Here is a 15,894-nt window from a genome sequence, read left to right as displayed (position 1 = left end):
GCCGAACACTGCCCACTATTTTCAATCTCCCTGTTGATATATATGTACGTGCCTACTCTCTTAAGGGTTCACAGAGATTCAGGCAGCCTGGAACAAGACGAGGAAGGAATTAAACATTTACATTTTAGGATCACTGAGCAATTTAAACCCATCTACTCAACTTATTAATATACATTCTTCCTTCAGAGTTTCAGGTTTGGATTTACATAATCTATTTTTATGCAGAATCAACAATCGAAATACATATTTTTATTTCTGGTAAATGCTGGCCAGATAAGGAATGACGGGGCAAGCCCAAACTAACTCTGAAAAGAGAAACAGAAAATAGATGAAGTTATTAAACTGGGTCCTGTTTTGTAAGTCACATCCTGGCGTCTCAGACATGACTGCAATTTTCAGAAAGCACAGGTACCTAGGATGAATTTGAGATTCACAGAGACACAAATGATTGTCAGAAAAATGTGAGGCAAAAATTTAAGAATCCCCAGAAGAAACAGATGGGGAATAGAAGGATTTCTGCAGAGTCAGTTCTTAAAGGACAAAGAAGTTTCACGCCCCCTGCCAAAATCACAGGATGGCATGGCTTAAAAAAAAAAAAAAAAAAAAACACATGCAAAGAAAAAGGGCATGTTTGATGTCTGTGAACAATAAAACTTTTTGGACACTGGAATAAGTATGTTCTGGTACAACATAACTACAAATTATGCTTGACACAGCGGAGAAATGCTGAGTCTATCTCATTCTCTGTCTACCGTACAGTAGCCTTCCTCGCCCACTTGTGAACCAGTTCTGCGTGTTTTTATTAGTAGATCCTACACTCTACCGTAGACTATTTCAACTGCTATGTTTAAAGTGACTTTGGTCTATCTTTATACATTTCTCCTGGTTAGTCCGTTTTAGCTGACAGTTTCTTGATTTTATCAAAGGGAGTGTGCACAAATTAAGATTCCAAATAAAGCGACATACGATCATTGATTTCAAAATAAATCAATACCGTAGAATGAGCTAGGGCTTTAGCGTCAGAAGATCCGGGTTAAAACGCCAAACTCTACCAGCAGCTAGGCACTTGGCAGCCCTGATGCAGTTAGATTCTTTCTCTCCCTCTCTCTCCCGTGTACATTTATCTGATCCAACTCCCTAGAAGATTTTTTATTTTGTAAAATAAGGCCGAGATCTGTGAAAGTTCTCAGCCAGGTGAGAAGTCCTGCACGATGCCGTCAAGAGAGCGTAATAGAGAGGTGCCCGAATGCAAGTCAGAAGACCAGGTCCTAGATCGATGCTGACATGTAACCGGCTGTGTGCCCCTGAGCAAGCCACGTAGCCGCAGCAGCGTCGTGGAAACGGTGCAGATTTGCAGAGAGACGAGACCCCCTTCGAATCCCTATTCACTGGGTGCTGTTGAACATATTTGTTAGCTTTTCCCTCAACGTCCAAATTTGTAAAGAGCAAATGATACATTGGAGTCTCAGGGTTTCGGTGGGAATTCAATCACATGAGGTGGTAAAGCATGGACGCCCGTGCCGAGTGACCGGCATCTCCTCCGTGAGCGCACGTCCCCTCTAAGGCCCAGAAGGTGGCGATGCACCTGCCACCTGTGCTGGCAGGGGACGCCCTCAGCAGGCCTTGCACCTGCCGACCTGGTGTTGCTCACGACTCCCCTCCTGCAGAGGGCTGCCCACCCTGCCCTGAACGCACAGACCGTACCCACCCCTCAAGGCCGAAGTCAAAGTCGTCCTCCCCGGAGAGCCCTCACTGTTCCCCAGCCTCAGCCAACTTCCCCTCTGGATTCCCAGAGCGATTCCCATGGCCTCACGCCCTCTTTAACCCTGCCACACTACCAAGCACTACGTGCTGCTCCCAAGGTTCTGAGATTCTTATTTAAGTACTGACTTGTGGGCTCTTCGTGTTTTAAATTACTCTATTTACCCCCACATCTTACAGTCCCTCACAGAGTCGTAAGTAGCACAGGGCTCAACAAGTAATTTTTGACCTCACTGCTTATGACTCTTCCATGTGTGCATTTAAACTTACCACCTTTAGTTTGCAGCAGGTTGACAAAAACAGAGGTAACTATAAAACATTGTAAAATTTATTTTTCCAGCTTTTATTTTCAAAATACATTTGCTTACGCCTGTCATTTCATCCTTCTACCCTCTCAGCAGTCAAAGACGTTTCAGATATACTGAATTCCATTTTTTAAGGTGGGATCATCATTCATCAAGAGGTGCTGATCTGGGCTTCCCTGGTGGCGCAGTGGTTAAGAATCCGCCTGCCAATGCAGGAGACACGGGTTTGAGCCCTGGTCCAGGAAGATCCCACATGCCGCGGAGCAGCTAAGCCTGCGCGCCACAACTACTGAGCCTGCGCTCTAGGGCCTGATCAGAGCCACAACTGCTGAAGCCCGTGCTCCTAGAGCCCGTGCTCCGCAACAAGAGAAGCCACCGCAATGAGAAGCCCGCGCACCGCAATGAAGAGTAGCCCCTGCTCGCTGCAAGTAGAGAAAGCCCGCGCAGCAACGAAGACCCAACGCAGCCAAAAATAAAATAAATAAAATAAATAAATTAAAAAAAAAAAAGAGGTGCTGATCTGACTTGATCAACATCTCACATAAGGGACACTGTTGCCTCTGTTTGTTATCAGTTTTCATTATGATTACTTCTCAATCCAAAAATCACATTAAAGATAATATTTCTCAATTAAAAAATCAAAATACACAGTTTAATAAAATAAAATTTAAAGCAAGACTCTAATTTATATATACCTTAGTATTTCTAGAGAAAAATTTAATTTGCATATTCAGATACCTGTTAACACGGACCTGTTTACTTGGAAGGTTTTGTTGTGCACATCTGCAGACCTAGCAGTTCATATTCACTGAACTCAAAAAGTAGGGGGCAGTTTGTTATAGTCATATAGCTGCAGATGCAGCCAACGTGTGTGTGTGTGTGTGTGTGTGTGTGTGTGTGTGTGTGTGTGTTATTTTCCACTGAGGATATTTAGACACTTGACAAAGTAGAGAGTTCTCTATACAATATATTACTGAGTTTGACCACAGCAAATCCCCTGCCCAAGAACTCTTCTGAAGCATATTTTTCTGTCTTTCCGGGTCTTATGTCTAGTTCCCAGTTCAGTACAGGCAAGAAAAAGATGCTGATGTTAAAAAAGATGAAACTGACACTTGCAGAAATAATGAATAAGGCTTCTTGGCTGTGGATCATAGTACCAGCCCCATAGCTGTACTCACAGTAACTGCAAGATGACGATTGTTGTGGGGAAGCCCTACCTCAAGATACTGCGTGATGCAAAGATGGGAGATGAAATAAAATGTAAATCATTTGAAAATTCACCTGGTCTGACCATGTTGGAATACAGAGTTGGAATGACTAATGGCAATGCAATTTTAATGTTCTTAAAAGCAACAAGCTTTGGGCTTCCCCGGTGGCGCAGTGGTTGAGAATCTGCCTACCAATGCAGGGGACACGGGTTCGAGCCCTGGTCTGGGAAGATCCCACATGCCGCGGAGCAACTGGGCCCGTGAGCCACAACTACTGAGCCTACGCGTCTGGAGCCTGTGCTCCACAACAAGAGAGGCCGCAATAGTGAGAGGCGCACACACCGCGATGAAGAGTGGCCCCCGCTTGCCACAACTAGAGAAAGCCCTCGCACAGAAACGAAGACCCAACGCAGCCAAAAATAATAAATTAATTAATTAATTAAAAAAAAAAAGTAACAAGCTTTTTTCTGCGGTGGGGAGTGGTGCATTAATTTAGCAAATGCAATAAAACCCCGTTTTGCATTTGAACATCTCTTGAGATCAGAGTACAGCAAAATCATTCTCAAAACTTACCCAGATTAATATTCTGATATATCACCATGCTAATAAGTACGACTCAACCAGGTTACAATATGGGATGTGGTCGGACTACAGCATTAAGTTGAAACAGTCCTTATTCACCAACAATATTTTAAATCACTCATTTGAGAAAGGAGGAAATATGGTTCTGTTCCTGGTAAGTCATTAGAATACTGTATCTGACCACTTTTCCACTGACAGATTAGCATATCTTCACTTCACTATGAGAACAAATTCAAAGAGCTTAGACAAAGAGATTGTGACACTATTTTTTTCGACAAGCCAGTACCTTTCTTATCTCCAAATGTGAGGGCCTGAGTATAACACATTCGAAACACCCTGATTTAGATGGGATGGAAGAATTTAATATATTTTAGAGGAGAGTATCATACCCAAAGTGGTTTAAAATATGACAATTTTTTCACTTAAAGTGCAGGAACAATTTTTTCACTTAAAGTGCAGTATTTTATTCAAAACAATGTTCATATACAGAACACATGGCTTACCCAATGGAACTGGATGAAACAAACTCTTCTTATACCATTAAGCACAGCTACATATGGATTTAGTAGTTTTTCAGTGTGCTACCCCAGGAATTTTTCTAGGGTTTATAACATAATTTATATGAGAAAATGTGTTCTGAGTTCTGAACAACCACTTACAAAGGGATTGCTGGAACTTTTCTAATGTAATAAACACACCACCATGACAATATACAATGTTGCTTAATATTTGGGGCAGTCTTTATTTACCTTCAGTGATGATACAACTTGCATAACCATGTGGTATTAAAGAGGAGGAGACTGTCTTCAATGAAACCCTTATGAAACTGGGAAGGTTTGCCTAATGTGCTTGACTCTTAAGGAGTTATTTATGGGAAATAAGAAAAATGGTTAATAGGTGCTTCCACATATGTGACAGGAATATTGCAGAGCTGGAAAATGACAAAGATGTGCATTTGTCTTGCAGGGGCCACAAAAGACTTATTTAAGTGAAAATCTAGATCAGAATGGACTTTGGAACCCTGCTCTCCTCTGGGTATTGAAATAGAGATTATTGCTTTATATCTCAGGACTCTGCCAGGCATGGTGTGAGTATCAGGGATGGGACAGGTGACACCAGATTGGAAAACAGTTAGAAATTAAACCTGCCCAGTTGTTAAAGGTGAGCTGCTCAAAAGCCCAATCCAACAAAGGGAAGACATATCCACTGGTAAGAAGAGAGCCAGCCAGGGGTACAAGAAGAGCCAAGAGAAGTCATCCAGAAGGACGGTAGTTCGGCCTCAGGTTAAACACACAGGCTTTGGAATAGGTCAATCTTGAGGGTACAGTCAGACTCTGCCACTTCATAGGTATGCAACCTGCACCAGGTTTTTAAACTCCCGACTCCGAGTTTCTTCTTACGTAAAGTGGGAATAACACTTCAAATCTGATACACTTGTGGTAGAGTTCAAGGGCATGAGGTGTGCTAAGGGTCTGGTGCACCACAGTGACTCATATTATTGCACCAAGCAATAGGACTTGATGGAGAGGCACTCAGGTCTCATGGGTCACTAGACCCATGCAAACCAGACGAGGAGATGTACCAGGACAGGGGGCAGGCAGGAGCACCGCACAGCTCTGTAAGCTGACAGCAGTGCCTCAGAGAATTCGGCTTGGAACCCACACCAGTACCGGCACCACCACCAAGGTGGCCTCCAAGATTGCTCCAGGAGAACAAATTCAAAACCAAAGGCATGCGAGCTACACAAATGCACCTTTCCGAGAAGTCCGCTGTGCCTTCCCTTCCAATCACCCCCAAGCCCTTACCATGGAGACAGACACTGGGAAGATGCTTCCTAGGTGGCTCATCCTCAAAGCAAGGTCTGGGAGATTTCCAGCTTCCGGAAGTTTAGGGTTCCAGAAAGGACAGTGAGGTCACAGAGCATGGATCTGGTGACCAGAACCAGAAAAGGCAGGCAGCATGTCACAAGAGAAGGGCAACTGGAATCTGGTTATTACATCGTTTGTGCAAAGCCAAGGTTAGATTAGTAGATGGGGGCTTGATGCCAGGTACCACAGGGGTCCTACAGCTAGAAGGGGAATGAATTTAGAGGATTAACTGACCCAACCAAGGGACATGGAACGATGCAAAAGAGCAGAAAACTGGCTCCACCAACAAGGTAGATACCCAAGTGTAAAGGGCACATTACCTGTCATCTTGAAATGAACCTACTATGCCCTGTCTGTGTACCAAATGTGTATGCCCTTCAAGACCGTTAACACATTTGGCTCTACTTTATTTCTCAAAACTGTTGCAAGGTGTAAAATTGCTTCTGTTCTTTCTCAACGGTTGTGTTGGCATCTAAAATGACACAGTAAAGGTAAACCTCTGTTAACTGGGACAGAGAAGCTTCAAAAGCTTTGGTGTTCTAATGACTAACTTAAATATCTCATGTATAAACATTTGTTGTGTTTTAACTACCTGACCTCCCAACTGAGATTTATGTGTTTCCCTCTTTCATTTTCCCTCTATTCATAGTACTCTCCCAACTCCTAACTGTAGCTGGTTTGATATCTAACCCATGATTGTAAAGGACACACACCACTTGGCCAATAAAGATGGCGATAATTGGATGGAGGCTTCCATCTGGATTCATTACTTAATCCTTAGCCAACAGTTGCTTTCCTCCCAAAACTTTCTTTCCCACTCAAGAAATTAAAACCACACTGTGACATCAAGAAACAGGTGAAGGCTCAGCTCTTTTCAGATCATCTGCTGCCATAGTTTCAGGTTTGCCTGCATTCTTCTTGCTCCATTCTGAGTAATAGTGGGATTTAGCTCCCTTCTAAAAGGTGAGAATAAGCCACACCATGAGACTTCCAGAGACTTCATTCTCCTTGCCTTTTCCGTAACGTTGGACGAGAGCTTCCCCATGTAAATCAAAGGAGCTGTAGCAATTAGGCACAACAGAATCTCCTCCACATACTGTTTTATCGAATGACCTCCCAAACGGTGCAGCATTCAGAGCTGTAACTACCACATCGCCCACGGTCAGCCCACGCTGACCTACACCGGCCCTTGCAGATCATCTATCTTGTTGCTCACAGTAACCAACACAGCAGCAGCAGGACTCAGTCCAGAGTTCTATGTTTACATACGATCTATCCAGAAGCGCGGTGACCTCAGCAAGCAGCCACAACGTGGGCAGTGCACCGCTTTGTTCTGTTAGTGGCTCAGGTTAATGCTGCTTCTCTCCATACACGGTCCACAGCGAAAGCGTTAATCCACTTCAGGGCAGTTCACAAAAACCGGCGACGGCAAAGAAATGCAAAGCCAACTCCTCTGCAAATATTTATCTGCATACCTACACATGCCTACATGTAGGGAATCCACATTGCTGCACATAGTGTCTCAGTTCCAGCTAGTTAACTAACTATAGATCGTTAACTAGCTATCTTCTCATCAGTCAGGACTCACCAGCATGAAAATGCTTCCACTTTTTAATTATTCACGTTCTGAGCGCCTAGTTTAGCCACCAGATTGGCTAATGGCTGAAACTGCTGTACCAACTTAGTGCTGGCTTAGTAGTCAAAGGGAAGGAGCCACGAGAAGTCCAAGGGGCTGAATTTATACCAGTGTAAATAAATAAACCGTGGATTAAGTCCTCCCCTCACAAGCTGCACTTGCGTACACCCAGCCATCACCCAATCACCGCTCTCAACAGGAACTGGATCCCTGCCTGAATCGGTACTTGAAATCTACAAACCATGATGCAATTATATTTTGTTTGGCTCTCACAGAAAATAAATCCCAAATCCTTCCGGCCCATTTACTTGAATGGGTGACCTGCGTAAGATTTGCTCTATGTGGAGCAAAGCCGTTTGTTAGGCGTCTCTGGTTCACACGGACACACGACATGGATCAACTGGTGATAATCCACCTACACGTTGTTAACACCAACGGATGCTCCCTCCAGCCGATACTCTGTGTGGCTCCCAGGCTGCTAACTGTCCGTCACTTACACCAGACAGGACAACGCTGTGCGACTCCACCGCTGCAAGCAAACCGATTCTTCTGAAGGAACGTGTCGGTTTAGTGACTTGTACTGAGCAATGAAGCTCGGGGACCTGGCAACCATTCTTCTCCGCGCCTCGGTGCTGCAATTCCACACGGCTGGGCCCACCTCAACGTCCGTCAACTCATTCACAATCCTCAAATACAGCCAGTACTTGCCCAAAGAGGAAAAGTGTTAGGGTGAGGGCTCTTTGTGTGTAAGTTTAATTCTAATGTACCTCACAAATGAAAAGGAAGCTGAGTCTATTTTGCTTATAAATCTAAAGAGGCAATAGAGAACACAAGTTGAGACGCATTTCAGTGTTTAAAGGGGAGCAATTTGGAACCGTGATATAGTAGTACTTCTACTAATTCTCCACATTTACCACCGGGGATAAAAAAAATACACTGCACTTTGAAAGTTCTACTAAACAATCATCTCTAAAGTCTGGGGAAGACACAGTTACCTAGGAATAAAAGAAACTATTTTTGTTGCTGGTTAACAACTGAAAAATAATCCACTCAACACTGTATCAGGTTTCACTTTACAGTTACTCTGTATCAGGGTTTCTCAACATCAGCAGTACTGATACTCTGACCCAAATAATCCTCTGTCATGAGGAAGTACCCTGTGTGCACATTGTAGGCTGTTTAGCAGCCCCCCTGGCCTCTGCTCGCTTGATGCCATAATCACTACCCCACTCCGGTTATGACCATCAAGAATGTCTCCAGACACTGCCAAGTGTTGCTTGGAGGGCAAAATGAAGAGGAGTTGAGAACCACTGGCTTACATGAATAAGTAAACAGGAATGTCAGCGTTGGAAGCCTATCAGTTACACAGTTAATTAGTTAGCAATTCATGAATTTGTTCGACATTTACTGAGCACATTTCACGTGCCAAGCGCTGTGCAAAGTACAGAGGATGTAACAGTGAACAAGACACCTCTCCTTGAAAGGCATACCATTTACAGGGAGGGGAATGACAGACCAAGGGTGAGAACCCGAGCTGCCTCTGCAGAAGGGCTGGGCTGGCACCTGAGCTGTGAGGCCCCTCAGGATGCGCACGGGGCCACCACGGGCTCTTAAACTGGAGATGCTGTAAGTGGCCTGAGCTGTATCCCAGGAAGTGTTGCCCGTCTCTGCTGGTACGGTGGGTTGGCAGAGAACAAGTCTGGGGCCCCCGCGGAGCTATCAGCCTGTAACTATATCCCGGGAAACGGAGAGAAGGGAAACAGGTGGGCAGAAAATGCCGTGAGACAATGAAGGATAATGGACGGGTGTGTGCTGGGGTGGGGGCCGCTGAGGGGAAGAAAGAATCCAGCAAGAATGGGTCTTCCTGTCCCGGTTCTGGCACGGCTGGATGGTGACCTTCGATAACCCTGGAGAAAATGGGGTCTGAATGGGGACTGCTGGCGTGAAGCTGATGTCTTAGCGGTCAGCTTTCTCCAGACAAAACCCCAAAACAAAAACCCAAACAGTATTTTCAACATTTATAAAAGTAATGTTTGAACCACTCAAATGACTTTGATATTCTAACAAAAAATGTCTCCAAGAAGTTAAGTAATTTTTTGTAAATCAAATAAATTAAACTTACAAGCTTATGAAGTCTCTGGTTTGCAATCATTCCAACATTTTTTTATGAGCTTGGTGAAATACTTTTATACCTTTCAACTCAAATCCATTGCTCAGTTGTATATTTTATATTGGAATTATAGAGCCAATATGTTCAGCTTTTTATTGGGCACTGTTCTCTTAAACACTGCCCTGATTTACTCCCAAAATTAGGACAAAATGGGTCTGAATCCTATGGGTTCCTCTAATGCCTCTATGTATTTGATGTCCAGCTTTCCCAGGTTAAGGACACACTTTACCTGGGAAAGTGGGATTCTGCTAACCAGGGTAATTTACTTACCTTCCTGAGTGTCTTCCTAGGGTGCCTCCTCAGCAAGCAGGCGTGTAATGTGAGACCTGGGGCACAGATATTATAGAGCTCATTTTCTCCAAGAGTTGTTCTCAGTCCCTCATCTAGACAGACTGCATGTTCTCCGCATTTTGTGGTCTCACAACCCGCAGCCCTTAACCAGGCTGCAGCTCACCTAATCACCTACTCTGGTGTGAGATTACAACACCCCAATCCAGTTCCATCACCAGGATGCTCCAACTCACGTAGTCAGTGTTTAATTTTATTCTCAGCTCTTTACAGGCTCACTCTGTTGGAGGAACCAACACTCTTAGGACCATCTAAGTGGTCAATGATTGGATTTTGTGTCTCTCTCAAGGCTGTGTTTTGACCTACTTCACAACACAAACGTGAGGCAAAAGGCAAGGCCTTCAAATAGTGAATTTCATTAGACACAGAATGCGTGTGAAGTGCTGAGTAATTGAAAATGCTACTCTCTGGTGGCTTCTGTCCATAAGCAGCTGAAATAGAACTTTCAGTTAACGTATGCATGGATTATTTAACAATACACCCAGTTGCAACCATAAGTATGAGGTTATTTAATTGTATTTTTAAATGCTGTATTTCAGAAAAAAAGGAAAAATTCTACCTTTTAAAAAATTCGTTTCCACAAATAAGCCACTTCCCAAACATCTCATTCTGAGCAAAAATCTGACCATACACCAGTACCTTTATGAATATCACATGATTCTCAGAGGTTTCTGTCTTAGGTAACGAAGACAGACTTGTTCCGCCAAGTGAAATCACAAAGTGAAAAGGAAGAATGTATAGAGGATGGGAGAGATAATGGATTCAGTTTGGGACATGTTGAGTTTCATAAGAAGTACAGTAAATCCATAAATTATTCTTTACATCTCTAAAATATCCATTCCTTCCTTCCAGGCAAAGATAGTAAAATGAAGTCATGTGATAAATTACCCATATTCCAATGACATATGTCAAAAAAAGTGAAAATGACCACCTCCCAAATTGATGAAAATCTACACCACAAACTTTCAAAAAGTACTAGACAAGGAAAAAAACTAGTCCTTATAGAACAGAACAGGACTGACTTCTAATTATTTGCCTATTCCCATCCCTCTGAGAACATACTTGAGAGTCAGCAAGTTCTTGAGAATTCTTAATAACACTCTTGCATTTGGAAAGTTGCAAAGAAAACACTCTGGGGGGGTGGGAAGGTGAAATGAAAGGAACAAGCAGGTGAGTCTGACTTCTGTGCAGGAAGGAAAGACTCCAGGGCCACGTCTTGATGGGTACCAAGTGTCTTGTGCGAGAAAGAGAAAGAGAAAAGGACATAAATCCATTCTGGAAGAAAATATAAGAGAAGTTTAAAACTCCCCCAAAAGTTTGTTAGCTCTTTGAAAAACCTTTTAAGAACATGACTTCCAATTGTTAAAAAAAGCTTAGAGGTAAGATGATAAAAGTACTAAATTGAGATAAAAAAGAAAGACTGCAGAACCAAGGGAACAAAGGCATCATGATTTACAGAATCAATGAATAAAGGAATCATCAGAAAACAAGATAGGGTTGACCATAAACTGGATTTAAAGGAAAGCTTTAAAGGAAAACCATCAGAGAATCACAATGAATGAGCTGAAAAGGACAATATGACTGAAGTAAAATTTGAAAGAGAGGTGACGACCATTAAGAAGGATTAAGATGATCCAATGAAAAGATTAAGGACTGCCCCCAAATAAAGTAGGATTTTGAAATACATGAATTTATGGATACATACATATTATAATAAAAATATTTTAAAACCTTTACAAGAAGAACAAGTGTCACTTTTACAAACTGATTTCTTTGAGGATGGAGGAGAAGAATGGGAGAATGTCAATTTTTTTTTTTTTTTTCATAGCACATCAGCACATTGCAATATAACATCAGGTTTCAGTATTAAGTCTCTTGGTTGTTCATCACATGCGTGGATCTTTTTTAAAAATCTGAAGCAAATATGGTGAAAATGATTTAAAAAATATGTGAAATCAAGGTATTTACATTGTTTAATACATTAAAATCTGAAATGGATGATTATGAAAAAAATAATTTTCTCCTGAAATAATATAAAAGGAAACACGCGAATCAAAAGAACACAAGTTTGGGGAGCGATTAGGTAAGACTTAACGGCACTGGGATACATTCCAAAGCTTTTGCTTTACGGATAAAAAGCCATTCAGGTGTTTAGACAGAAAAGCAAGACCCCTTCACTGGAGGAGGAGGAAGTCAGGTTAGGCTCAGACTTCAAAGTCAGAAGACAGCAGCGAGGTATCTATAGTTTTAAGCGGGGAAATGTGTCACCCAGTAATTTTATACTCCGAGAGTATTAAAAGAAATGTAAGAGTAGCAGGCACCCTGAAGTGCCAGAGAACACCACCCTCGCTCTCTACAGCCTCCATGTCAACCAAAACCTGTGGCTGGAGAGGGCAGGACACGCATCTTCCCTGGAACGACGGCACCCTGATGTGCAGAGCACAGGACAGCCGCGGGTAACACCCTCTCAGTTGAATTCTGGGACCACATTTAGAAAGAAATGTCTCCATTTCCCACCGTGCTTCCCACCCAGCACGGTGTTTGACAGCTCAAGCCGCAGCGGCAACAACACAAACCAGAATAAAACGGCAACGAGCAACACAACACCAAAGATACGGTCCCTCCACTCAGGCTGAACGACATGCGTTACCTCACGCTATCCCCAGGGGCCTCGGAGGGAAGCACCGTTTCACACACAGACGCGCCAACGGGGGAGAGAAACTTCCTGTGTTGTTCAAGGTCACACAGAAAATCAGTGGCAAAACCTAACTCTGGATCTAGGTCTCAGTCCAAACCCATAACTACTGCAGTACCGAACATGAAAAACCACATGATGCTCTGAATTTCAGACTTCAGGAAATAAGGAGAGAAAGAGTTTTCAACACCTTGGAATTACATACCATACACAGGTATGGATGATCACACAGGAAACAAGTGTAAGGTGATGGTAAAATTCCACAGCTGAGCTGAGTCTCTCAAAAGCTGACCCTTTCTTGTTACTTAATATCCCACGTGTTCTCATTTGTAACATTTCTCACTGTAGATAATGTACATTAGCTGCAGTTCACATTCAATTTACCAGAAATACATTTGAAAATAAGGTAATCTTATTTTATATGAGTCCTAAGAATGACTCAAAATGCACATGAGAAAATCTCCTCCCTTTTCACCTAATTGCCAAGATTTCGGGAGACATGTGGGGAAAAGGAAATTAAAGGCAATAGGTATTTTTCATGTTGTGTTGGAATACACTGAAATTATAATCTCAGAATTCATATTCATTCCTATTTCCTAATATTTCCCAGGGGCCTATTATGCAATCACGAGCATGCATGTGCATGTGTACACACACACACACACACACACACACACACACACACGAAGTACCTTCCTCCCCTCCCTCCAAATGAAGCCAACAAATCAGTTTCTCTGGTAAAATAAGATTAATCAATTCTGGGCTATAGAAAAATTTTTTGTTTCCCCAGTTTAGAAATTCTTAGAGATGTTAATGTACTAATGCAAATTTTGAACCTTCAAGAATGAGTTACAATATGCTCTATTTCCCATACTTATATGACTTCCTCTCCAAAACGCATTACTTTATGCTATATTTTCCTTCATACTGAGCAGCTGCTATGCTGTGATATTGAATCAACTGCTTTTATTGACCAAATAACGTCATATGTGTGAAAACAGGCACCACTTCAAGGGTAGTCAGATTTAGCAAATAAAAATACAAGATATCACATTAAATTTCAGATTCAGATAAACAGCAGTTAATTGTTTAGAGTATGTGTATCCCATGCTCAAATGAAAAAAACGTTCATCTGAAATTCAGATTTACCTGGGTGTCCTGTGTTTCATCTGGCAGTCCTAAACACTACAGAAGAAGAAGAGGACAGAGCTGTGGCATCTACTGGGGATGATGGAAACCTAAAGCTCTTTGAGTTGGTGTTGGTAGACTCCCACAAATGGACAATATTCTAAAAACTGAAACTACCTATTCTCAGCCCCAAACTTTCATGCCACTCTGTCCCTCGGGTACATGTTACTTTAAAACATCATGTTGACAAGTTTTTTTCTTCTTATTTACTCCCTCAATGAAATGTATCCTCACAGGATAAGGAATCAACCATAAAGGGAACTTACTGGGCAACAGTAAACTCTGTAGGTAAAAACTCTTTTTCACTGCAAAATCGCACCTCAGAGGGGCACGAAATAGCTGTAAAGGCCAAAGAAATTAGTCGTGGGATATTCTGAGATGTACATGATGGTGTTACACTTGAGTCATGATTAACATTTTCTCAGAGTTTTCTTTTTTTCACAGCGAGTAACACATCATTATTCCCCTTAAGTAATGAAAAGCTGGGAACCTTGCCAGAAGTTACCTTAACAGATGCTATTTTATCATTTCAGTGAATTCCATCATTTTTCACATCTTGGTAATTCTATTTCAGAGGCAGAATTCATGCTGAGTATGGTGGGCTGCTGCTACACAACTAGACCCCAGAAGTAAATTAACCAGATAACTGCAGCAAGCCTGGGGACGCAGGGGGCCCTGGCCTGCCTCACCTGCGGCTTGGTTCTCGGGAATCCACTGTTTCCTATTTTGGGCTGCATTTCAACGCACCTTTTCACTCTTGCTCCACACTGAATTACCTGTGGGGAACCATGAAACTCTTGGTTTCCTTCTGAGAAGATTAACTCATTGCAAATATTCTGGAGTTTGGAGAAAAAAGAACTACAGGTTCTCTCTCATTAGGTACTCATGCTTGAATTAAACCACGACAACATTCCCACAGAACGCCAAGAGCACAGAAGGGCAGCCTTATTGTTAAATGTTTGCTGAGGATGATAATAGTTAATATTTGTCTAATCTGACTTCAAATCACTTCAGACCTGAATCCAACTGGCCTGAATATATAATAATGCCTTCACTAATATTCATTTGTTTCTTTGACACACCCGCAAATTCACAGAAGGAAACTCTCGGCTTTCCAGAGGTCAGTGCTTATCAGGCCAAATGGATTATCTGTCCTGATAGCAGGGGATTCACAGAACATGCAAACTCAGTGCCAAACCAGCCTAGACACTAAGAGTAACGCTACTGATACTAGTCGGTGAGGAGGTGGTAGCAATGGCTCAGGCAGATGCCCAGAGCTGCGAACCACGGCACTCGGGACTAGGCGGAAAGGAACATCTGTCCTCACACAAAACCCTCACACTTGTGAGACCTGGGGGACAGTCACTTTTGATCCTGAGTGTCATTCATAACCAAGGACGGTCATTCCTGTTCTAAGGCACTGGGAGGTCATCTAGGTGAGGTCACCCTGGTAGAAGTTTGCTTTGCCACTGCTTTCAACATCAAATATCAACACCGTGGAGACAGACTCGCTGGCAGACAGCAAGGGATTCTTGTGCGTGGAGGGAACTGAAGCTCTTTAAGGAAAAAAAAAAAAAGAAACAAACGTCCAGCTGACAAGGTTGTATGGCCTTGAAAGCTGGCTGGGTGTTCACTCGCTTTCTTTATTTGTTCTGGAAATTAGTAGGATGCTTTCATTAGCTGTCCTTTCAGTTTGGCTCAAGAGCCAATTTCAGAGAATCCTCCTCTGAGGAGACACTCCTAAGCGTGGCACATAAGAGAGACACATGACCTGAAAAACATCAAGACTCCTCCTTGCTTTCTCTACGATTACGGTAAAAGTGGGATGTAGAGGTGTACTGACCTGCTGCTGAAAGCAAAGAGAAGAATTTCTTCTAGAACAGGCAGTTAAAGAGAAAAATCTACCATCATCTTTAAATTAGAAAATGTCAAATGTGAGAATGGGGCAGGGGTCATGAGAGCAGCAATTAACAAACACTTTATAAAATTGGAGAGGAAGGAAGAGGCATTCCTCTGCCTTGGCCCACAAGACTGTGAACCTGCTACATTTGCAAAGTGGAGCTGTTCGATCCTTGAGAAGCAGGAAGAAGTTATTCATGCTAATTAATGGGCCATGTCTGAAGTGTTTTTCAC

General features: G+C 42.7%; 1 long non-coding RNA gene and 1 other non-coding gene across 18 annotated transcripts in view; both read right to left on the bottom strand.

Annotated features, from left to right (window-relative positions):
• The window catches only part of LOC132356824 (uncharacterized), a 551,323-nt gene that overhangs the window by 405,416 nt on the left and 130,013 nt on the right, over positions 1 to 15,894 (bottom strand). The gene's annotated exons all lie outside the window — the stretch shown is intronic.
• Positions 11,706 to 11,775, bottom strand: LOC132358046 (small nucleolar RNA SNORD82). Its single transcript, XR_009500403.1, has one exon. It is a non-coding gene; the product is annotated as a small nucleolar RNA SNORD82 (small nucleolar RNA).

Source organism: Balaenoptera ricei, chromosome X, assembly GCF_028023285.1.
Source record: "Balaenoptera ricei isolate mBalRic1 chromosome X, mBalRic1.hap2, whole genome shotgun sequence".
In the NCBI taxonomy this organism is placed as follows: Eukaryota; Metazoa; Chordata; class Mammalia; order Artiodactyla; family Balaenopteridae; genus Balaenoptera; species Balaenoptera ricei.
Note: the sequence above shows the minus strand (reverse complement) of the source record. Positions and strands in the feature narration are given on the sequence as shown.